The sequence below is a fragment of the Corvus moneduloides genome, chromosome 17, assembly GCF_009650955.1.
Source record: "Corvus moneduloides isolate bCorMon1 chromosome 17, bCorMon1.pri, whole genome shotgun sequence".
Classification (NCBI taxonomy): Eukaryota; Metazoa; Chordata; class Aves; order Passeriformes; family Corvidae; genus Corvus; species Corvus moneduloides.
The window spans coordinates 6,575,325-6,600,185 of NC_045492.1; the positions used below are offsets into that span (position 1 = coordinate 6,575,325).

Here is a 24,861-nt window from a genome sequence, read left to right on the forward strand (position 1 = left end):
ACTTTCAGTTGTAAAATGAACTCTTTTGCAGCTGGGTTACTTAATGGAGCTATTATAATTTGAAAAATTAACTTAACTGATGATTAAGAGCACATAAATGTAAGTGAAGCCATTTAATCAGAAGCTGTAAGCCACTTGTGTAGTATTTAGCTTTAATTCTAAACTAGAAATTTACCTGTCTTATAAGTAGAAAACCCCACTGAAATGACACAAAATTTGCATGGTTGTAAAGTTAACATTTTGAGTATCAACTTTTTAATAATACATTACTACTAAAATATTACTGCTTTCTAGAAAAAGGAAAATGGTAGATCTCTGCTTTCACTGAATATTTTGCCTGTGGCTTCAGAGAGCTATCTAAGTGTTTTTAGGGTTTTTTCCCCTCTATTTTGGCTGCTACTTTACAAGTTCTTCAACAAAGAATAGTGAGTGCAATATTTCTCCTTTTCTTACAGACTGTGTGGGATCTTCTGGAGATTTTTAAAATACTGTTCCTTAGTAGATAATTAAACAAAGAAGGGAAAATATTTTTCTGCTAATTTCTACCTGTGGTAGGTACATGGGTTTTCTTCTCAGAAAGGAATAATTCCATATTTTAAAAATACCATTTAAAGTATGAAAGTGAAATCGCATTAATTTTCAAAGTATAATTAAATACATACTGTTTATGATAAAGTCTCCCTGACCAAGTTCACAGGATTATTTTAATGGTGATGAAGTTTTAGAAGTAGTAAAATTAAGTCACTTTAAAAGAAAATTGTGTGATGATTTATTGTAGTAGAGTAGGTGAAATTCCTCTAGAGATTTTAATATCTTCCACATGGTATAGAAATGAAAAGAAAATATTCTTTATCTGGTGACTAATTTGTCACTAATACCCAGGGGTTCCTTCATTACAATACAGAGATGTCAGTTTTAAGAGAAACGTACAGTGAAAAAACCAAGTGCAACTTCCCGTTGGAGACAGTTAGAAAAAAGGAGAAAAATAAAGGTCTGGGAAGCAGCTGAAGTCGTGTGAAGGAAGGCTCTAAAGCTATCAATCAGGACAAAATGCTCAGGGAAGGATTTTACCTGCAGGCTTCAGTGGAATTCATTAGAACATGTTGAGGAGGAAAGTCACTCGATAGGACTCCAGAGGAGGAGCTCTGACACGCAGCAGTACCCAGGCTGACGCTCAGTTCTCCTCCGAACTGCACGTACTGTGTCCTGGTGATTGTTGGAGGAGGAACTGGATTGTAAAAAAGAAAGCCACACTCTGCTTACTGATGGCTTTTGTACAGTGTTGAACGAATTGAATCCAAGACTTGGATGAAAAAGCTGCTAGAGAATATCTGCAGCTCGAACCTTCCAGCGGAGATCACGGTGTTTCTGCCACATCAGTGTCTTGACAAGTCATTTTTCCCAACAGAAAGTTATTCCAGTGTTCAGAGACAGGTGTGGTGTCCTCACTTAGCCTTTTGCTGCAGTAACAAGAGTTTAACTCTGCTCTTGTCCTTCCAGTACTTCCATTTCCAACAGCTTGGTGTGATGGGGGGAGCAGGAGCCATCACAATCCAGAGGAGAGTGAAGCAAGGATTTCAGTCTCCTTTAAGGAACAAGCTGCTGACCCTGCAGCAGCAGCACTCTTATTTCTTGAGGGCTTTCTGGTTTACTCTTCCCCTATGTTTAGTACAACCCAAAAATTTGCTCAGGAAGAGCGTTTGCAGTAGATGTCTATGACAGAAGTGGTGATTCAGTGTTAGGACTCCAGTGTTGTTAGAGATTCGGGAAGGAGAAGTGAGTACTGCACCAGACAACATAAATGCTGGAAACAAGTGCCCAACAACTTTGTGGTGAAGGTGTTTATGTCACAGGGGGAGCCCTGGCATGTCCTGCAGACTCCAGGCCATGGTAACACAGTTCTGTTTCTCGCTGGTAAGATTTGGTCTCAGCTGTTCTATGGTTAGTTGGAGAAATGGCAAGATTTTATGTTCTTGCAGAACATATTGAAAAAGAAGCAGATTTTGAACAGAGGCAGATTATTGGAAAGGAAATTTATGGGGTTTGCTACATTTCTTCCAGCTACAGTGTATTCTTCATTCGGAACCCTGAGGTGAATAAGAAACGCTCTTGCATGTGTGGTGGGTTGACTGTGGCTGGATGTCCCGGCTCTTTGCCCACGCCCCATCCTCAACAGGTCAGGGGAGAAAATAAGATAAAAAAGCTCATGGGTCAGGATTAAGACAGGGAGATCACTTACTATCTCCCATCACAGGCAAAACAGACTCGATTTGGGGAATGTTAATTTATTGCCTATTACGATAGCGTTGGATGGTGAGAAGCAAAGGCAAGAACTAAAACAGTTCTGCCCTCCCCCTTTGCCAGGCTCAACTTCTCTCCCACATTCCCAGTTCCTCTGCCCCACCCAGGGGGAAGGGGAGTGAGAGACTGCAGTCAGAGTGTGCATTTCCTTTTTACCACTCCTTCCTCACGCTTCTCCCTTGCTCCAGTGTGGGCTCTCTGCAGCCTACAGTTCCTTCCTGTCACGAGAACCAGCTCCAGCCTGTTTTCTCCAGGAGCTGTGGCTGTTTCTCTCTCATTTTTCCTTCCTGCCATGCTGGATTTTGCCCTTTGACAGAGGTGCCACCAAGCCTCAGACAGGTCCTGCTGTGGGTCTGTGGTGGAGCTGGATGGAAGCAGCCCAGGACAGACCTTCAACCTTCCCTGTGGCACCCCAGTAGCGCCTGGTGCAGACACCTGGTAGAGCCTGACAAAATCAGCACTTTTTAAATTCACATGGGGCTGTGATCTGGAGCGATGGCACATCCCACATCCAGCAGGAATTCCTGCCAGGTTTAGAGCATCGTGCGACAGGGAAGGGTAGGGAAAGGTGACAGGGAAGGTCAGTCGGCCTTGCTTGTCCTGCCTCCCACCTGAGGTAAGAGACCTGAGTGCTAAAATTAGATCCACCTCTTCAAAAGTCTATGAGTTGATGCACAAAGGCTGTTCGGGCATCTTGTAGGCACAAGTGATCTTGCATGAAAAACTGAGCTTGTGCTTGACTGTGCTTGATGTTTAAGGACTGATTTTGATTGAAAATGTAGTTGTACTTGTATGGTAACATGCTGGCTGTGAAATGTGTTGTCTTTTACATGGATTCCTGAACTAGGGACACATTTTTTGCATGTTCAGGATCTTACATTTCCTGGATATGTTTTCTTAAGTGTGTTTTTTGATTTTAAGTTGCCAGTAAGTCTGTAACTGCTCTGAAGACTGGAAAGGCTCCTGTAGGGGACCTCTCCTCTTCCCCGCCTCTCCAGAGGCCAAATCATCTTTAATGTTTGGGGGGTTTTGCCTGTATTCACTTCATTTCTGAAGGGTAGAAACAGGTGAGATGATCTTGCCGTCAAATGGTGGACATCCTCTGATTTTAATCATGCATCCAGTAACATTTTCTTGATTATGGTGGGCTTCAGGGCTTTTCAGCCATTAACCTTAAGCTTACATGACATCAGTTTTTTACCTTGTTTATGCTCCAAAGGAAGGCGTGTTCAGTTCCTTACGAGCCACTTGCCATTCCTGATGGTGATGGCAGCTCTCTGCCTAGGAAGAGCCTGGAGAGTGCAGGGCAGAGTTTGTCTGAGGAGGGTAAAGGATCCTGCTGTTCTCAGTGGAATTAGGTTTACTTTGAGAGGGCTCTTGCTGAAGATTTGCCTGTAGCTGCTAACAAGGTGGTAATGAACGTGTGCTGCTGGTGTTACCGCACATATTAATGTGCCAGATGCTCTGGCAACCTAACATTTTGTTGTGTTTCTTTTTCTCCTCAATATAGTTTTACATTTATGTTCTTGTCCTGGGAAGCAAGTTAGAAAAGTCATTTGAACAGCAGTGAGCTCAGGAGAGAGGGCTCTATGTAAGCATTTTTATGTTTAACCTGACAAGCCAAAGTCTTGCCCCAAAATATTGTCTGCTACTCTACAAAGAAGCTGTCAGTCCTTCATTACTAATTCATTGGTCCTTTAACTCCACAGTAAACAAAACCCACCAGGCCTGTGTTGTCCTGCTTGCAGCCAGTTCTCTTTTGCTCAACACCTCATGGAGAACTTGGTTTGAAACCCAATCTAGCAAGGTGCAGCCTTCCCCAGCAGACTGTTATTAATGGCCCAGATGTCTCCTTAATGAAAGGGTTTTGTTGTGCCAACACGATGCTCTCTGTCTTTCCTCAAGTGGATGCTCTCTGTGTTGATGCAAATACCATTACCAGAAGAAGCAGAATGGAACCTGCATTGTTGTAGTCTCTGGAACTCCAAATTTTGTAATTACTCTTGGCATATACTCTAAAAGGTCAGTGCATACAGGGGTTTTCTCAGCATCGCTGTAAATCAAGCTCCAAATATTGTTGTGGCTTTTTTGTAGTGCCTGAAGTGGCTGATACACCCTTGTGACTTTTGGAAGTGCAGTTTGGATTGTATTCTGCAAATTAAATGTTAGTAAAGAAGAAATAGCTGGGATGTGATTTGTTGAGGTGTTTTTCACATGGTCCCCTGACAGTGAACAGTCAAGTGCTTAGATGTTGGTGTATTACTTATGCAAAAGGAAGTTCGAGTCAAGTTGCCAAAATCTGACTTCTTTAACTTGTGAGTTGACGGAGTATAGGTATGCTTTGCTCCAAAGCCTCAGCCTAGAAGTTACACAGCAGTTCCCAACACGGTAAATTTGAAGATTTCCAGGCTCACTTAAGTGCTGTCAGCCAAGGCTTGTGTTCAGTCTTAAGCATTTTTCACTTCACTTAGGAGAGCCCAAAATAATCAGTTCTTGGAAAGGAAGCTGTGTTATCCTGACATGAGTTTAAAAGAAATATTACTCCCAGATTGCATATGTCTAAAATACACTTCTCAAATTTGTTCTGCTGACTGTTAACTTACAATGGTGAAGTGACTGTGAAGATAATTTTCATGTTTAATTAGTTGTGTGCATGATTCATATGTGTTTTATTCTCATTTCAGTTTCTTGCCAGCCTTGTATTTTTATATTGCTGTAAGTGTATGAGTGTGTATTTGGGGGCAGTACTTGTGGAGTGATGGCCACCAGCTCTCATCTTTTTGAATGTACTAAGTGCATTTTTGATCTGAGGAGTTTGACTCTCTAGATACTGAAAGGTCAGATTTATTTTTTCTAATACAGAAGAGATACAATCCGGTTGTCTTTAACAATGCATGTCATCTCAGAAGAGTAAACCCCAATGCTTATCCCTTAAAAAACTCCTCAGAGAAAGAATTGCTTGGAGGAAAGAACCTGCTAAGCTTTCTTTGGCTTAAAAATACTTGCAAGTACCCTGTAGCCAGCCACTGTGTACACTGATACTAAACATCAGTGAGCAATCTCTCACCAATTCCTGAATGCTATTTAATTTTCTAGTTCTCTAGTTGAACTTTTTGGCTCTGTTTTTAACTGCAGTAGATGGCTGTCGAGCTGGAAGCATGACAAGAAGTAAACCCCCCAAGTTGTTTTGATACCCCTGCAAATAGGACACTGCTGGAAACACCTAAAGTAGATACCAAGTAAGAATTGCTCGAGAGTCTGCACATGTGTATAGTTTATGGATCAGGTGGTGTGGGCAGAGTCCTCAAACCCAGTAAATTAATCTGTCAGTTAACATTATAATAGTAAAAGTGGTGCCAACTTCAGCTGTGTTGGAGTATTTAATTGTAATCCTGTGTTTACAGGGAAGTGCAGGTAGCTGTCACCTAAACAGGGGAGTAATTTGGGCTTGTCTTACATGGCAGTAGAACTACAGTCACCCCTTGGGCAGTGGGACCCTACAGAAGCAATAGTGTTGATAGATCACAGGTATGGTTTCCAGACTGGGTTCATCTGACTGAGAGCTGTGTCCTGCTCAGCCTGGCTGCATGTTCCTGTCTCCTCCTCTGTGTTGGTGCCATTGGATGTGCTGCAAACTGGATCAACTTGCTGGTCCAGCTGAGTAGAAAAACAGGAAAAAATGAGTTTGTTGGTCAGGCTTGTGTCACTGCAGGAGGTTGTGGCTGGCCCGGGGACAGGACAGGGTTGTATCTTTGGTCAGTAATAAAGTCTCTGAGTGTTTACAATCATTAGAAGCTAATCAAATCCCAGGATAGATGATGATACAGTGTTGCAATTACCCTTGATAACTGAGCTTTTGGGCAACAATTTGGGAAAGAAGTCAATTTGCAAGTAGTCATTGTAGTTGTTGAGGATTGATCAGCTTAATACTTCAGTTTTGGTGGGGTTTTTTATGTTCTCTTTTATTCACTTAATTTATAAAATTTCAACCCTTAGGTGGCTTGAACTTCCAACACCATGTGCCTAGTTCTATCCCGTTCATTCACCTGGTTCCCAAGGGCAGTTTTAGATAGATATTTTTCAAATGTGCATCTTAAGCACATTCCAGAGGAGGTTCAGTGGAAGATGTGAAGCTTACTGCTGCTTTCTTTTATAACAGCCAGAGAAGCTGGAAGAAAATCATGGTTATGTATTGAATGATAGGAGTGCTTGCCCCAGTCACAGGAAGCCCAGGATGGATTTCCTCCAGGTGCAGGCTGTGTGTGACATCCTCAGTGTATGATAGTAACACACTGATCCTTATTTAATTCCCATTTGGAATCTTGTCAGAAGAGACTTGCCCAAAATCTAACACCATGTTAGTAGGACAGTGATGAAAACCAGGTATTGTTAATTTCTGAAGTCATTGGTGCGTTACCTACTTAAAGACCTCAGTGAAATGAGCTGTAGCAATCCCAGTTTTTTGGTTGCAATTTGTAAATTGTATTTTAAAATAGCATTATTTCTTCCTTCAAGTAGGGTTGATAGGATTGACTGACAAACTATTTTAATTACTGAATGTAGGTTGCATATATGCAAGAAAAACTTCTCTCTGACAAAAGCATATTATATCTTGGCTCTTGGTACTAACCAGCTCAACTTAAATTTCACAGCTTGCTGCCAACAGCTGCCTTACTGAGACACAGTGCTCATAATAAATGAAATTTCATGAAAAAGAAAAATGAAAACTTTGCTCCAGCTGGATTGTAAAGGCAGTTGGAGCATATCGTGCATATAAAGCAGCCATCCACATAAACATTGCAAATTAGTTTTTCATTTTTAATAATCAGGATCAGACCTTTTCTTATTATTGAGGCAAATGCAAGCTATTAGAACCATACAATTTCATTTAATGTCCATTAGCTATTGAATCCTGTCCAAAGTTAAGTGTTGGAGTGTTTGGGGAGAAACTCACCTTTTAGTTTCAGGTCTTCAGGTTTCTGACAACCTACTTGGATGAAGACTCTGAAAGGAGCAGGCTGCTCTGGCCCTGCTTGGTAGCACTCAGAGGGGTGTTAGTTACATCATTTGTTCTTGGAGCTGTTGCTGTGCATTGTTGAAAGCCCTGCAGCTGGTGAGTGCTTGCCCGGACTACCAACGGGAATCTTAGCTGAATTATCACACACCCTCTCTGCACATGGAAGAGATTAATTCTTATAGCCACAAACAGAATGAATGCTTTGTACTTAGTACCATAATGTAAGTTCATGCTGAAATACAGTGCCAGTAACCGAGTCTTTTACCAATAAAATCACTGTTCTAATAACCATGTGTTTTTACAGTATCCTCATCCCAAAGGATCAAAGAAACATTGATTTATTTAGCTTTTGGTCCCATCCCCTGTTGTTCTCACTCCTTCCCCTTGCTCCCCATGAGCTCCAAAGAGCCATATATGAGATGAAACCCAACTGTTGGTGTGTAGTCCACAGCAGGGAGGGACACTTTGCAAAACCACAGAAGAGAACATTTTAGCCAGCAGAAGTGACAGGCACTCTTGTGGGCAGACAGAACACAAACACTTGAGCCTGCTTTGCCCAGGGGTCGATATCCACATGTCCAAACTGCTGTAAAGTTCTTTACTCACAATAAATGGATTAAAAGTTGAAAAATTCAACCTTTTAAAAATTACATGGCATGTGGCATACAACTTTGCCTGTGTATAGAAAAGTTTGTTAAAGACAGAGCTGATCTCTCCAAAACCTGGTTGAGGATGCCACGAGCAGTGTTAGTGTGAGTGGAGAAGTGTTGGTGTGAGTGCCCAATGGAGCAGGTATACATCGTGCAGTTGAGGTGTCAGCAGCAGAATTTTGTCCTTTAATTAGGAAAAGGTGAATAATGCTCTCAAGGAGCTTTAGTACCCTATAGCTGAGCTGTTGGTAATGTGATCATGGCCCCAGCCTGCTGTAAGGGCCCCTTGTCCTGGAGCAAGTGTGTGCTAAGACATGGTGTAACATCTCTCCTAAGTAGTCCCTGGGGGCTGTCAGGATTTTTACCTCGAGGGTTTCCACAGTTGCAGGACTGGTTGAAGTTACTTATCAAAAGACAAACTCAATGCAAGGTTTCTGAAAATTTGAGTTGACAGAACTATTTAGCATGCAGTACTGAGTCTGCTTTACAAAAGGTGTTTTGTGGTTCCGGCAGTATTTGGTCGTTGTTGATTACAGCCACAGGTAGAGGTCCAACACCTGCTGTGAATGTAGATGGAACTAAAGTGCTTCTTGCCTCAGAATATTTATTTCTTATGATCAGAAGGAAAAAACAACATGGACACAAGATACAAATTGCCATGACCAGGTCATTCTTTTGTTGAGAAATAAACAGATTATTTGGGGTTTGCCTCTGAATTATAGAGCTTTAGAAAAGCTTAATAATTCCTAATGGCTGAACATTCTGCTTCTAAGCTTAAAAATCCTACTTCTGACTAAAAGAAAAAAATCCTTTCTAAAAAAGAACCTGTGGCTGAGCAGCTACAACTTTCACTGTTTTAAATGTTTTTCCATCCCATCTTAGATGAGTGCATGAAATAGGTTGTATACAGGCCTGTGGGTCTATCAGTTTGTCAGAGAAAAAGAAATTGATACACTGCACAAAAGCCCTGTCAGCAACTGGAGAACAGTCCTGTTCTCGCATAGTTCTTACTCCAAGATATTTGTGTTGCTGGAGGATATTGTCACCTTGAGTTGTGCCTTGTTTGCATGTTTACTGCTGCCTTTGGTCTGTAAAGTGGAGGTTGCAGCCAGTACTTGAAGAAGCATAAATTTTTGTTACCAGCAAGAGTCAGACAGTGTTGGTGAGAGAGAGGGAAAGATTACGTGTATCTGTGCTCAAGACTGTGTTTGTTAGGTGTTTATGGAAAGAGAAGGTCCAAAAATGTTTGCTGCAAAAATGTTGCTAACTTGTGTCTTTGTAGAATAGAATGGCAGAATTACTTACATATGTCTGTTTGTAGGGAGAGAATAATTGTTGGAAGTATTTAAAAATGAGAATGATTGAGTATCTAAAACTGTTCCCAACACATAGTACAAATCTTTTTTTGACATTTGATCTATACTGTTCATAGATCTTTTATATACACAGAGGGATTTAGTGCTTTGTAATCAAGCTGCTGAAGAAAAACGTTGTCCTTTTATTCACTGGGGATGACTGTAACAAATTAAAATGGTTTCCCATTAGCCTTCCCTACTTAGCTGAACCACTTAAAATTAGTTGGGACTTTGCCCTTTTCTGACCTCCTCACCTTTGCTCAAACATTTTTGCTTCCAGGAGTGCAGCAGTGTTGGTCCCACAGCCTCACCTCTGTGCCTGGAGTTACAATTCATTTTGGGCTGGAAGCAGAGAACCAAGACAGGGGCCAGAGTGAAAAGAAATATTTAGTTTTAAAAGCCTCATGCACAGCAGGTGATCTCTGGCATTGTAGGTTGCTGATAGTGTCGGGAGCTAATTGTAGCTTGATTATTTGTGTATTTTTCAGTCAGACTGTGCATGCAGATGAAGATAGGTTGTTTTGATTTTAGCTTTTTGTGGGCTCTTGGGTTTGTTTATTTGTTTGTTTGTTTTATTGCTCCTGTGAGGTTTCTGTGGCAATAATGGCTTTACCAGCTTGTGGGCAGAACTGTAGGGCTGAAACAAGCAAACCTCTGAGGCTTGTCTGAGCACAGAAGTACATTTAAACAAGTATTTGTAAAATTCTCTTTCTCTTGTTTATTAAATGCAACCAGAGTTACACTGATTTACAAAACAAACTGTAGGTTTGAAACTCCTTTTCTGTCAAATGTACAAGTCTTGTTTTATAACTGACAGTGCCCTAATGTTAAATGCACACACATTAATCAGGTTTTATGATAAAGTAAAAAGAAAGCCACAACAGTATTTAGGCAGTATATATGCAGTTCAATTCCAGATTATTATTTTTAGTTATGATAGGAGTGGAAGGTCTGGATTTCATACTGAATTCCCAAATCTTGTTTTGTCCTGCCTGTTACTTCTCTTTGTACCCAGATTCTAAATTCAGGTTTTATACCTCTCACTGGCTTATAGTAGTAACTTGGAGGTGATGTGAGGTTGTCTTAGTGCAATGTCATAATCTGGAGAGCCTTAGAGAAGATGCCACACTTGGAACAGGGCAGAGAAATACATGGCATTACTGAGTTGCTTCTTTGAAATATTTCAGTGATGCAAATGTACACGAGGAATGGAGAGAGGAATAGCGATAGGATTGAGAAGTTTTTTACCAAATAAAAATCATTTGTTTATGCATAGAAGTCTGGCCAGAACAACTTGTTTCTGTGCCAGGAAAGAATGCAGGGCAGGCCTGGAGTGACCCCACGTTTGTGGTGTGCAAGGTGGTTCGAACATCTGACTTGGGAGGCACCGCGAGTGGAAAAACCCCCTGGCTAACCCTGGGCATGCACACCCTGATGGACGGCATGTTTATTAATGCTTACAAATTGATGCCTTGTTTTATAGAGAACGAAGCTGGATGGAGGTCCAGCTATGTCTCAGCACACCCATACTGGAGACAAGTAAATGCACTGGGGAGAGAGGCAACTGCTCCCTTTGGAAACACAGCACTCTTGTGGGAAGGTAGCAACGGGCAAACAAATAGCACTCAGCAGAGGTGTCTTGTGGTAGCCTACTGTTACAGGAATTAGTGTCTAGTGCCAGCCCTTAAGACTCAGGAAAAATTCCAAAACTGTCCTATCAACCCCAACTATTCCAGTTTTGGAGTGTTTTTGTTAAGCAAGGGCTAACTTGTCAGAACAAAAAGAGCAGCTGTAGGATTCTTGGCTGGTCGTAGTGAAGATCTCATATCTTAAATATTTTCAGCTATCTGTGATTATTCCACATAGGTAAAAATAACTTAGAGTCTGCATAAATGTGGAGAGTGAACACAAGGAAACACATGCTGACTGCAAATGTTGCTTGTCGAATAAAAACATAATCTGTACATCATTGATCAAAGTAATAAAAGCACAACTGAGGGCAGTTGGGTATCACTTGTGTCTTCTGGTCAAGAGGATGCTGGGATTGGAGTAACTTTTGGGGTATTGTGCGTTTCAGGTGGGTTGTACAGCATAGGCAATGTCTGGCAAAGAAATGTGAAAAACTGCTGAAGTTTCTGAGACTATATTTGGATTCCCTGTTCTTGTATCTTGGGCCATTGGGGTGCCAAGGACAATATTTTGAGCAGTTGAGAAAAGGAAACGTTCCCTAGTTTTGCAATTGCTGGTGAGCACTTGCATCCTGGGAGGAGAACAGTCCAAGCAGAGTGTTTGCCTAGTGAGGCTTGTCTCTGCTCCAAAGCACACTCTGGGCTTTTTGCATATGGAAGTATGCAAGAATTCATAATCTGACCCTCTATTTTATTTGTCTGTATACATAACCTGCAGTTCGTTACAGAAATCCTTGCTGCAGCTCTGCCCCTGCCCTGTCTGGGAGTGATGCGGAGTTGAGAATGGCCTTAGAAATTGCAAGAGGTTTCATACATCACCACGAGCTTGAAAGAGCTTATGGCTGGTGAGAGAATGATCTCTGGCATTTTATAAATCATCAGCAGGACTAACGTGCTGTTTGGAGATTTGTATCATTAGCAAATTAATCATGTTCAGGAACACTGGGGTAGCAATGTTGGATGAGACTCTGTGCAACGCCTCTCTGCCAAATAAACTGCAGGGAGAGGGGCCTGGCGGATGGGAGGTGGAGAGGAGAAGCCAGGCTCAGCTTTCACATTACCTCAGTGTTGTCTTTGATAGCAGTCTTTAAAAATAGCAGTCTTTAAAAACTGTTAAACAAAATGACCATGAAAAGCTTCTTAGCACCGGGCGTTGCTATTGGCAGAATATGGAGCGATTTCTGCCTCTGATACCTTCAGTGTCAGTCCTCACAAGAATTATCCATGGGAGTTTTCTCAGTTGGCTTCCAAGTCTGTAACATCTCTGCTGTCCTCCAGCCCTGGAGTGCACATGGTCATGAGGAAGACTGGAGGTGTTAGGAGGTGCCACAGGAAAACCTCCTTTTGGAGTGAAGTTCCCCTGGAATTCCACCCACCTGAGTACTCATGTCAAAAACCATAGGGCTTTTCTGGGCATGAACCCAAAGTTTTGGTGTAGCTGAGGGTAATTTTGCCAGCCTTTCTAGAATTTCATTTATATGCTCAGTTATTAATAGATTCTTGCAGTATTCACGCAGCTGTTTTTCCCTTGAATTCACCAAACCTGACATTTGAATTCCAACCCAATTAGCAATATTTGCCATACACTGCAGTCTCAAATGCACACTTAGATGTAAGTTTCCATACAGCTAAGGATGCTGTTTATCCCTCTGCTTCTCTGATGCTATCTCATTTTCCCTTTAAAAAATAAATACAAATGTATACCAGGAACCGAAAAAAGTGTAAGGCTATTAAATCATGCCAATTTTCAGTTGCTGTGTGTAGCCTGCAAATTCATTTCTATAGCAATGCAAAAGACCAATAAACCCATTCTGTATACAGATATTTGATAAACTGACTTGTATATAGCCTTTATTTGGCATTTTTCTTTGACTCCACTTTTTTATTAACCAGACTGGAATGCTTCCACTAAGAAGCAAAGCAATTAATTTCAGCATCCTGGAGCCAGGACTGTATTTTGGGGGTTGCATTGCATTAGTCTAGAGACCACCACTGCTCATTCAGTGTTCTGGTATAAGTCAGATAACTACAGTTAATGACTAAACCCTCGGTATAAATCTGCTGTGTTTCCAGACAGCTGTTAGATTAGTTCTCTCAATTCTTCTGCTGTGCCAGTGGATGCCAGCAAGTTCCAGATTTAAATGCTTTTTAATGCTTTGTACAGCACTGGACACATTTTATGGAGCTGAGTAGGAGATAAGCTATATTGTGCTTAATAAACTACTCTTTAAAATATCTGTGATTCAGCTGCTTGCGTGGAAAAATGTATGCTTAGCTTTGAGAAAAATCTTAACTCTTACAGCTTTCGCTGTCAGGCTGTTGCTCTTAAAACTTGGACTTTTGCTTATGGTGTGTGTACGTGCTTTTCAAATTATCTGTCCCTCATGTTTACTGGCAAAGTGGTATGTAACAGGACAAAAAAAACATTGCCTCTTTCAATTTGATGTTGTTAACTTCTCTCCAACAAGCCAGAAACTTGAGTTCTTGTGGGCAGTCCACAAGAATTAGAGGGAAATAGATGGAGTGTAATTCTAGCAGAAACTTGTTTTGTTTGTTTAGAAATTGTACTGAAAGTTTTTGTGGGTTTTGTTTGGGTTTTTTTTTATCCAGTGCACAGAAAGGTTACAGAAATTGTGTTTTTCAGTAGTACTCCGTAGCATTTCAAAAGGCTTTTCTCAGGCCCACGTCCCAGGAGCTTTGTGTCACATATTCTTCATATTTTGTGTTATTTTCTCACTGATTTTTGTCTTTCTTAGCTTTCACCCCACTGGCACACTAACACTAAGGAAGAAGTTCCTAGATGAGTTTAGGAGGTGGAGGTTCTAGCACATGTTGTCCTCTCCTGTGAGACCTTGCAGTTTGGAATCTTTACACCCATTTACTCTGCAATACCTATTGCTGAAAATGCACCCTTTTAACCTTCAGGAACTGTGTTAGAAGTGTAGGGTGCAGGATTTTAAGACATTAGATGATCCCCCAGTGCTAGTTTGTTATTAGAAGCTGAACTAAGCAAGGCTGGTTGTCTTAATTGTGGCATTTCAATTCTGTGCTTAAATTTGCAGCTGAACTGAATGAATTCAGTTGCTGGGCTCCTAAAGAATCAAAACCCTCCAAGCAGGCACACAGGCAGTCTTTGTGGTGACAGCGTGTAAAACCAGCAGCTGTCCAGGGGTTAGCACATTGGTCATGCTTCATGTGAACCACAGCAGGACATGTGCGAACAGAAGATGCACAAACCTGGCACCTATTGCTCCAGATAGGAACAGACCAACTGGAGTGAAATGGCTGGGACAGAAGAGTTACACAGCCAAAATGTGAATTAAAGGGAGAATTTAACCATGCAGAAGTTGGGTGCTGGAATGAGGAGGGATATTATGTGGTCTAGGAAGGAATAGGAATGTGAGACTTAAGCTTCTGTTTGATTCTGACAACTGCAGGCAGTGCCTGCTCCCTGCACGGGCACAAGAGCAGAGAAAGGTTCTGAAGTGGAAAGCAAAAGTCAGAAATACACTGGTTTCATGGCATTTTTCATAGGTGTTCAGCTGCTTTTCTGTCTTTGTTGTTTATATATTTTTCTCCCTCATACCCCTGTGCTGACTTACCTGAGTGCAGCACGTTGTCATCATAATTTTGAGCTTAGCATGCTCAGAAGTGGAAAAATGCAGAAATCCCTGTTTTACAGAGAAGGGAATAGAGGCAAGCCAGTTAAATAGGGCTTGGCTTTGTAAACTACTCTGGTAAAAGGAAACCTGTGGCTGACAAAGGACTGGATCCAAGTCTCTCTTAAAAGAGCCATGGCCACTGGACCATGGCATCAAATTTGCCATTTCTGACAATTTCACTCAAGAGAAAAGGGTAAATTGTTTTTCTAATAGCAGTTCTATTTGTGTTAGTATTTTCAGATGGCTCTCTAATTAGTGTTTGAGGGAAATTAATGTAGAACTGTAACTTGCTTGAGCTCAGATACCTTTGCTCCAGTTTTTGTATTACTCCTGTATATGCACCAATTAAAAATAAAAATCAAAACACAATCTGAAGTTAGGCACAGTCTCCTTTTCCCTTGTTTTTCACTAGAATTATCAGATTTTCTGTGAAGGGGAAAAAGAAGTGAGCTGCTGTATTTCTTTTGGAAGCCAAGCACTCCATTCATATATTTTGCACCATTGATTTTATTTTGTTATTTTCTGTTAGCTCATTGCTGCAAACAGCTGGAGTCATCAAGAGCATCTTTGCATGCTGCTTGTGAGTGAATTGGACATATCTGTGCCATCCTGTAGTAGCTGGAGGGAGGAAATGACTTTGTTTCTTTTGTCTGTGGTGGAAGTTATTCCATAAAAGTGTCAGAGAGAAGCTACACTGAAGGTGATGAGCTGTAGTTAATCCAGTGTCAGGAAACACATCCACTGTTGAACCAGGCTGTCAGGCAGCTCTTCTGGGCTGTGAAAGGGTGAGGGCCTTTGAAGTCCCATGAGTGCGAGAGGAATTTGCCTTTAAGCTAGGGAAATTGCACATCAAATCTGAGTTTTAAGTCTAAGGCAGTTGCCTTCTCAATGGCACACGTGAGCTTTCACATCTCAAATATTCAAGCAGTGAAAGTTGGCTTTTACTTGCAGCTGGATTTCTTAATCTGTATAGGTGATAAAACTCTTTTTTCTTAGATTATCTGAAAGAATTCTAGGTAGCTACTATTTTCTGTACCTGCAAGGAATTATCTCGAGCTGCCCTGCAGTCCTGTGAATGACACAGTTGCCTCTTGCTGGTTTGGATCCCAGCACTCTCTTGTTCCCAGCAGTCCCAAACTGGGCTGGAGTGGTCACTGTTGACAGGTGGCCTCAGAGATGATGAGCTGTGTCCCAGAGTAGCTTCTTGAGAGTTGGACTGGTGATCCCAAGGGTTAGTGGTGTATAATATGGTAGGAGGAAAGTGCTCTTTTGAGAAACAAAGTGGACTTTAACATGCTAGTTTTGTCACTGAAGCTGTAAAAATCTTCTAATAAAAGATTCCATGGTTTGTGGTCATTGAAACTTGCCCTTTGTTTTTGGATCTGACAGGATTTTTGAAGAATTTTACGCCATCAGGAAGAAAAGTTAGGTCATAGTAATCAGATCCTATTTTCTTCATTTTGTTTGATTTTTGGGAGTGGAGAAAAATGTGTTCACCTTTAAACCAATTCTTGCTTTTCATCTGTTCCACAGTAAGCTGCAAAAAGAGTCTGTAACTTCTGTGTGCCTCCGTACACAAACACCATGTTGGCTATCCCATTAGGAGTGCTCGGTACTATTGATCAAAGTTACTACTGAGGATCAGATCAATTGCTTGAAATCTTCCTTGAATGTTCTTATGTGTTTTAGTGCTAACCAAGTGGCAAAAAGCTGCTACAGCACCACACGTGCTTCTGGCTTTTATCTGACAGGTGAAGGCGGTCCCTTATTTGAGAGTTGGTGCTTAAAGAATTCTTACATTTAGTGAAATTTGGGATGGAATATGGAGTTTTTCTGCTAAGTAATGAGGGGTTGTTTTTAAACAAATTAAGTAGCAATTGAAAGATGCTGCTATTACACGGCTGTCCAGTTGTCTGTGTGAAATAAGCTGGTGGCGTCTGTCCAGTTGCAGGCAGATGTCCATATCACAAATCATCAGACCCTTTTTATAGAGCAGAGAAAATCAGCCCACGCTCTTTCAGTTCAAGCCAGGAGGGATACAGTGAGGAAACCTTGCATTTCTCTTCTGTTCCATCTGCATTTAAAGAAGAAAAACACACATATGCCTCTCTTTCCAGAGAACTGTTCCAGCATCACTGAGTAGGAGCAAATGTCCTCCCGGGAAAGCATAACTGAAAAGTACTGGAAAGAGAAATTTGTTGAGACAGATGTGCTCTTGTATAGATTAAGTATTTTTCTTTGAATAATCTAGTGGAACTTGCAGTTGTGCATGTTAACTCTCCTGGCTGACAGGTAGCTGGCTGGTGGCTTTTGTGGCTCAGTTTGGTGTGATGGACAGATGAAAGGCACTGTTATGTTACACTTTGGTCCCTGCTACTGCTGCTAATTTTGACATGCCATTGTAAAACTCTTTACTTTTCATATATGAGAAGGTGTTAGATTAAGTGGTTGGCTAATGGGCATCTTTGTTCCAGTAACAAACTCACGGTCTCTTTCAGCACTTTTCCGTTTACTGCCCTGACTGCTGTTTATGGCAGCAGTGGCAAGAGCTACAGCTGCCAAATTTATTTTAAAGATCATGGTGTTTGGTGCCAACCCTAATCTCTCTTGGTGCCAAACTTGGCTCCAGCAGCAGCAGCTCTACATTGTTATTCTTGTGCAACAGTTGCGTTACGTCATGGTTGAAAGGAGGAAAAGAGATTTTAAAAATTTCAGTTATTCAAATGCAATATTCACAGTGGGGAAAAACAAGATGGAAAACAAAACTCCTGCAGTTCAAATGTCAGTGTCCCTCTGTACTTTGTTAAGTCATTCGAGGTCTGTTTAATATCATAAAATGGCACTTTCAGGAAGTGTTTTTCTTCATCAGATCAGACTTTGCAAAGGAAAACGGGGACATTTGTGTGCATGGCATTGGGTTGGTGCATTTGTTTTATTTGGGGTTTTCACTACCATGCTGTCCTGCAGAGTATCAGTGACTGGATGGCAGGATCTCTGTGACTCCTCTTTGTTTGATATCATCCTCGTTATTCCCTGCAAAAATTCTTTCCCTCTGTCTTGAAAATAAACCTAACAGCCAACAGCTTTGGGAACTTGGGCCCTGGTTAACTTTCATCTGGACTTATAGAAAAAAGCTTCAGCCTATTGCCACACCAAAACGCTTGGGAAATCAGACCTTGGCCCACCTGAACATACAACGTGAATCACGCTGTCCCATTTGTTATTCCCATATTGTTATTTCAGCCTGACTTTCAAATACCCACAGAAACAAATTATTAATGGAGTTAGTATCAAGGAAAACATTGTGAGCATTTGCTCTGAGTAGATTCCTTTTCCCCTTGGCTGTTTCCACACTATTAATTGGTATGTGTAACAAATTAAAGTGCACTTTGGTCAAGCATTGCTTTTGATTATTGTCCTTTTTTCTCCTAACATCCCCAAGATAAGTAGCAATTACACTGTGCTACTGTGCTCACTGCTGTTGTGCTGTAGCTCTTTAAAATGAGAAATTTCATCTATAAACTGCCATTGTCAGCCTGAATCTCTTGATTCAGAGTATCCCTTTTGAGCCTTCCAGTTTTAGATACAGGAACAAAAAAATTGACATTTCAGTATTCCTACTGGTGAAGTTAACCGCCTTTCACTACAGAAGTATTATTCATAATGACATTTGATTTTTATTTTTTTAAGAGTCAAAAATGGAGGGAAGAGGTGGCTTTAGTTATATCCATGAAGAAGAGCAGGGAAGGATAACTTCTTGAAGTTCAGCTGGATGATAGCCACTCTTCCAGGACTATCTTCTGCTCTTCTCAAAGAGAAAGGATTGTGTTCAAGGGAATATTAGAAGTTTGTGAATTTGATTTATGTAACCACAATATTCACTAAAACCAGACTGGTAATCTGACTTACTTCATATCTAAACAGGGGAAGTATATCAGAGTATGGCTGGATTTCCTCGTCCAGGCCATGCGTTTGGGAAGCAGCTTCAGGGTTAAATGGTACTGAATGAGCTCCTGCATTTGCAGTGCCCTCGTAGCAGTTGCAGTAGTGCTGGACAAGCTTTGCCTACAGCATTTATGGAGAAGAGTGTGTTAAGCAGCATCAAAAGGAGGGGGCAGCTCTTGTTATATTACGGGGATTAGTTAGTTTAACTCACTGTGTTTGAAAATGACCCAGCCACAGATTCACTGTTGATCACAGAATGGTCTAAACTTTGTGTATCTGGTGTTTCCATAAATGGCAGCACTAACAGAGCAGTTCTATTCAGAAGTGCCATAATCTTATCACCATCACTGCTCTTTTATTGATAAGGAAAACGAGGCAATCAGAGATTCTTCCAACCTTCTACACGCACAACAGTCTTTTTCTGCTCAGAGAAAGTCTGACTTGAGGGATTTAACCAAGGAGAGAGTACGTCATTCTCACTCCAGCCTCACCTGTGCTGTTATGCTAGACTTTTCCCTCACATCCAAAGTCCTTTTGCTAACTTACATTTCATAGTTCTTTTCCCATAGCTCTTTCTGAATTATTATTCCCCAAGTGCTCCTCCTTTACAGGCTGAGAACAGAGGTGCTGACACAGGCCTGTTGTAAAGGGGCAGCCCTACCTTTCTTAGTGGGTTGCTGGAGCCATTGCAGGACTCTGACAGGTTTGAGAAGTAAATCAAAATGGTGAAGATATTCTCATAGTCTGGGAACGGAGAGCTTTTGGACCAAAAATAGTGAGAGAACATGCCCTGAAGGACAGCTCTCGTGCCTCGCCTCCTTCTTGGCTGTCTCATGTTCACGTTGGTCATTATTCATTGGCATGGATATCAATACTACAGCAGTGTAACAGATTTCACCTAAAGATTTCAGAGCACTTTTCAGCCCCTAAAAAGAGCTTAATTGGCAATTTATACTGTAGTTCCCAGTTTTACAGAGGCCTTAACACAGTCCTGAGAAACTTACCCAATGTCATAGTGATTGGAATAACTCAGTAGGAGCTGCCCTGTGTTACTTCAAGATAAACTGCAGCCCATGGGAAATTTTTATTTTATATATATTTTGTTGTTGTTGTTGTTTTTATTGCTGTTTATTTAGTACTGCAGTGCCTGGAGGTCTCACAGAGAGTAGGTCACCATTGCACTGGTAAATGCTTCACATGCATAGAAGAGGAGCACTTGTCCTGCAGCTTCTCTAGGGAAGACCCACAAAGGTCAGGAAGCACAGCGGTGGCACGAAGGACTTGCCTAGGAATCAGCTGAGTTACCAGGGGCAGAGTAGGGAGAAAAGCCCAGGTTTTCTGAGTCTCAGACCAGGGTTTGATCTGCTATTTCTCTATGACAGAATTAATCTCATTGTGTTGTCTGTGAGAACTGTTCCTGTGTGAGTGAGCAGCACTTTCTCCTGCACATGATTACCTGTGGATTTTAATGAGTATTACTTCTCAAGTGGCATGAGCAAGTATTTTCTAATACATTGATCTTTCTGTGGGAACATCACAGAATCATAGAATGGCTTGGGTTGGAAGGGACCTTAAAGATCATCTTGTTCCAACCTCCCTGCGATGGGCAGGGACACCTTCCACTCGACCAGGTTGCTCTCACTCTGAGGGTTGGGGCAGCTTCATGAATGATGCATCACTACCTTTTGAATGAGGAGGTTTTTGTTCGGATGTGGGTGGCATAAATATTCTAAACTTCTTGGAAAATGTTTCCCCTTAGCCCTCCTTCCAGCTGATGGCCAATTTTGACTGCATTAAACTGTGCAGCGATAGGATTCCTGTTGCCCTGCAGCTCCAGCTGTGTGAGGTGCTTTCCCTCCCAAGCCCTATGCAACTTGTGATTTGTCTTGTCCTGCTGCATTAAATAGAGTTTCAGGGAAGTCATTACTTGCCACATTGAATAGTTAGTTTTACAAAAGTTACTGCCTAAAAGTAGTTTCTCTCATGCCACTGGCATCTGGGGAGGTGTGCCCAAGGCTCCGCAGGTAGGCAAGGAAAGCTCTGTTTTCTATTTGTGATTTTCCACTACTGTTTGAAGCAGATGGGGTTTTTTTTCTGTGATGTTTGTGCTTTATTGTCTCTGCTTCATCCAGGTGTGGTAGAGCTGAAGTACTGTCTGGATGCTTAATTTTGCTTATGTAATTGCTTTATGTTACAGTGTGTTGATGCAAATGTTTTACAAAATAAGGCCCTGCGAACACACACACCCAAGAATGAGTTTTTTGCTGGTAAGACCAGAGTTTCATGTCCAAACATAGATGCTGCTCTTTACTCACCACGACATGTGAGGAGAAAGCAGAAAACTGAGTGAGGGGAATAAACTCCAATTGCATATTTATGTTTATGTGTGGTTTTAGCCCTTGTGATTCTGAGGAGAAGGAGTAAAAAGTATAGTTCTTCAAAGTGGAAAGAGGTGCCTAAATAGTGCCAAGTGTCATGAGCTGGACTCTGCAGCCCTTGGTTTGGAAAGCCCCAACTCTGGAATCAGTTATTTTGCATTATGGGCCCCAATTCTGCAGCTGGAGCTGCTGGAGTGGTTTTCTGCAGTCACATGCAGCCCTTGCATGCGTGGGGGATCTGAGTAGGAAGAGGTGTGATGGAATTAAAAAGCTTGTGAATGTCAAAGGGGAATGTGGAAGCCGAAAGAGATTATTTATGTACATTTGTATGTATGCATACACATACAATTTTATATTTCAAATCACTGTAGGCTGTAAGCTCATAGTGTGTTCTTTATCAGTGTGGCCTGATCTGTTTGGTACTTGCTCGTTCACAGGAAGAGACCTGAGTAATTTTATGCTTTGGCAAGTAAGTGTTGCTCCACTTAGCAAATAGGGCCAATAGACCAAAAAAAAAAGGCATTGTGAAAAATTCTGCTTTCTCATTTTGACTTAGAATAAGTGAAATACTGTTGTTGAAATGAATTTTAAAAGACCCAATGACTCCAGCCAGTGTCATGATGTATTTCTGGTCAGGCTGCCAGGTTGAAACTCTGTGGTGTGAACCCCATCATGAGCTCACTCAGATTTTCAGGCTGCCTCTTAGAGTGTGCTTTCAGAATGAATGGTGAAGGTGCCTTGTCTCGTGTGGTTTTATGTGCACTGAATCCCCTTTACTGTGGACTGCTCAGCCAGAAAATGTTGCTGCTTCCCCTGCTCTGTCTTCCTTCCATCTCTTCCCGTGTTAATCACAGGAGATGCAGGGGGATCACAGCCCAGCTCATCCCCCTTTTCCATCTCCATCTCTTCTGTGTCTGCAGGGGAGGATCAGAAAAAGAGCGCCTGGAGAAGCCAGTAGTGAAGTCTAGCTGGGAGGAGGAATTTATTTACATTTATTTCTATGAAGACACCGTACTTCTTTTTTTTTTTTTTTAACTAATAGGTCTGAGACAAAAAAGAAACAGTGTATTTAAAGAAAAATCATTGAAAAGCAGACTGCAATAGCAGGTGATGAAGCCTGGTGAAACCAAGTCAATGCTTCTGGAAATTCAGGACTTCCAGGGAAACAAGGCATGCAATTACTTGTGCCAGTTCCAAGCATTCAAAAATCTTAAGGCTGACTTTCCTTTCAAAAAAAAAAAAAAAAAAAAAAGAAAAGTGAATTTGGCCCAAAAAGTTCATGAGACAGGAATTTTCGTCTGCTTTTTTACTCTCTGGTCTATGGGTTAAAGCAAGACAGAAAACTTCCAGTGAAAGTAAAATTTTGATAAAAAAGACTGTCTCATTAAAAAAAAAAAAGACAAAACACAGAAACCATGTGGGGAAAGATTTTAAGGCCGATGGAATACTCTGGTTATTTTTAAACAATAGTGGTTTCAGAAGTGTGAAATAATTGGTCTATTTTGTTATTTTTTCTCAGTTATTTTTCTTAAGCTTGTTTAGAATTAACACATTTTTTTTAAAAACAAAGGAATTTGAAAATCTTAATGTTAACCCACACCATTATTTTCCTTATCTATCACAGTAACTTTTGTCTTGTTTCTCTTGTTTTCATCCTTAGCCTGAGATAATATGTGCTGGAAGCTAATGCAGCTCTGTATCCTCACCCCAGGGGCTGTGCTACAGCTGTACTAAGGAGTTCTCTTTCTTTTGTGTCTGAAACAGGCTGGGCAATGATAAATCCAGACAAGTACTGCTGCTTTTATTGTGCAATTACATCAGTAAAAAGCAGCTCTCAGGAATATAAACAGCCCGAGGCATCTGCCCTGCAGGTCACCTTGAAAGGATATCTTGTCATCGAGGCTGTACTGTCAGTCTTGGCCACGAGCATTAGTGCCAGCCCAGGTTTCACTTCATGCCTGTTCAGGCTTTTCCTGCATACATCTATCAGATGTACTTGTGGATGAACTAAGACTCATTATAAAAGAGAAAAGAGGATCGTGGTTTTCACCTGCTGAAGCATTTTTGAGTTTTTGAAATGGAACAAAGAATCTATTATAGATCTAGAGAAGAGCGTCCAAACAGTGTGGGGAGGAATGTACTGGGGAAATGAAATTACTTCCCTCTGCTTTTGAAATGTGTGGATAGAAGTAGCCAAAATCTTCAGTGTGGGAGATTCCCTATGATTATACCATGTGGAAGGTGGCTGCAAGATAATACTGTTTTCTTTGCTTATGAATGATTCCTTTATTTTTGTACAGGAGCAAAGTAAAATTGGGAGCAGAATTTTGCAACCAAAAGTCCTGGCAATGCTGCCTAAGCTACTATGCTTCCCATGGAGTTAAAACAGTAGAAGTCTTAATTCCCAATGAAAATTAATGAGACATAGCAGGTGCTTTTGAAAATTTTATCCATATGGGGAAAAAAATTAATCTTGTATTTCCTAGGAATGAATTAAACCCAAATTTTTTAGGACTGGGATGGGTTTTGTTTGTTTTCTCTGAATCAGAGGGTGAGAAAACCATCTTCAGATTTTTTTGTATGTGATTCACTTCTGAAATAGACTGGGGAATCAGGCTGTTGGCTTTTTAATGATGAGTACTACTGGTACTTCTTAGCGATCTGCACCGTTTTTTAGGAGGATAGAAAGATGAAAGCAGTTGATCAACTAATTAAAACCAGATAAAGTCATGGAAGCAAGACAAAAATGTTACTCTTACAATTCAGCTGCAATCTCTGTCTCTACTCCTCCCCTTCCCAGCAAAGCTGAAAACAGAGGACTTGGCTTGTACCACTCCTGCCTAGGGCTCTGTGTTGGCATATGCATATGTTTAGGAAGATCTGGTGGTTTAAGCTTGTATTTGGCCTCCATCCAGACACAAGTAAAAATTCTTGAGAAGATAATTGCATGGGATTTTTGCAGGGAGCCTAATTTCTATATTTACCTCTCCCCTCATGGACAAACTTTTTGGAGTTTCTCACTCCCTTGAAGTACTTGTCTTTTCCACTGTATGATCTGGCAGGTTTTACTCAAGGGGAGGAGTTCTTTTTCACCTGCAGGGCTCCTAACTCTTCAGCTCCTTCACTGATGACAGATGCAGAGCTCATTCTCCTTTTTTCCCACACCCATGCCAGCTTTCCCCCCCCCCCCCAAAGTGTATTTTACTCCCAACTGTCCTTTCTGTTGCTCAAATGCCCTCCTGCAGACTGCTGTCATTTTGGGGAAAATGCTCTGCTCTTCATTGCACATATTCCCTCTGAAATCTCTTAATCACTTGGCTGTTGCATTTACCCTGGTACCTCATACTGCCCAGGTGTCTTATTTAGTGAAAATGCCCTGAAAGTTCTCTTTGAACGTTTTTTCTACCATTCACATACATATTGAAGCCAGAATTCTGTCGTCTCACCCTAGAAATGGAGTAGAGATGAGTGAAAAGTGCAGACTGCCAGGCACAAGTCCACTGCCTCCACAGTGAGGATGGAAGTGCCCGTGGTCCTGAGATGCGTTTAGTGCGTTGTGGGGAGGATGCTAATAACGAGTGAGGGCAGACTGAGAGAGGATTGAAGTTATCCCTGTGCAGCAGAGCTGCAAGCTTTGGAAGGAGACTCCTTTCTCTGTTGCTGGTGCCTTCTGGCTTGTCAGCTGTGCTGGGCAGAGCTGTGGTGTGGTTCCATCTGCCCACAATGCCACGGTGGTTTCCTGTTCCATCCTTTCAAAATACGACCCGTGGAATTCTCATCACCTTGCAGACTCAGTCTGCACACCAGGTCCCTCCTTGGCATTGCACTTACACCCATCTTTGTGTACTTTGCTGGAGAGAGATGA

General features: G+C 41.4%; 1 protein-coding gene across 6 annotated transcripts in view; it reads left to right on the forward strand.

The window, feature by feature from the left end:
* EYA2 (EYA transcriptional coactivator and phosphatase 2) overlaps positions 1-24,861 on the forward strand; it is an 86,489-nt gene that overhangs the window by 9,109 nt on the left and 52,519 nt on the right. The window lies entirely within an intron of this gene.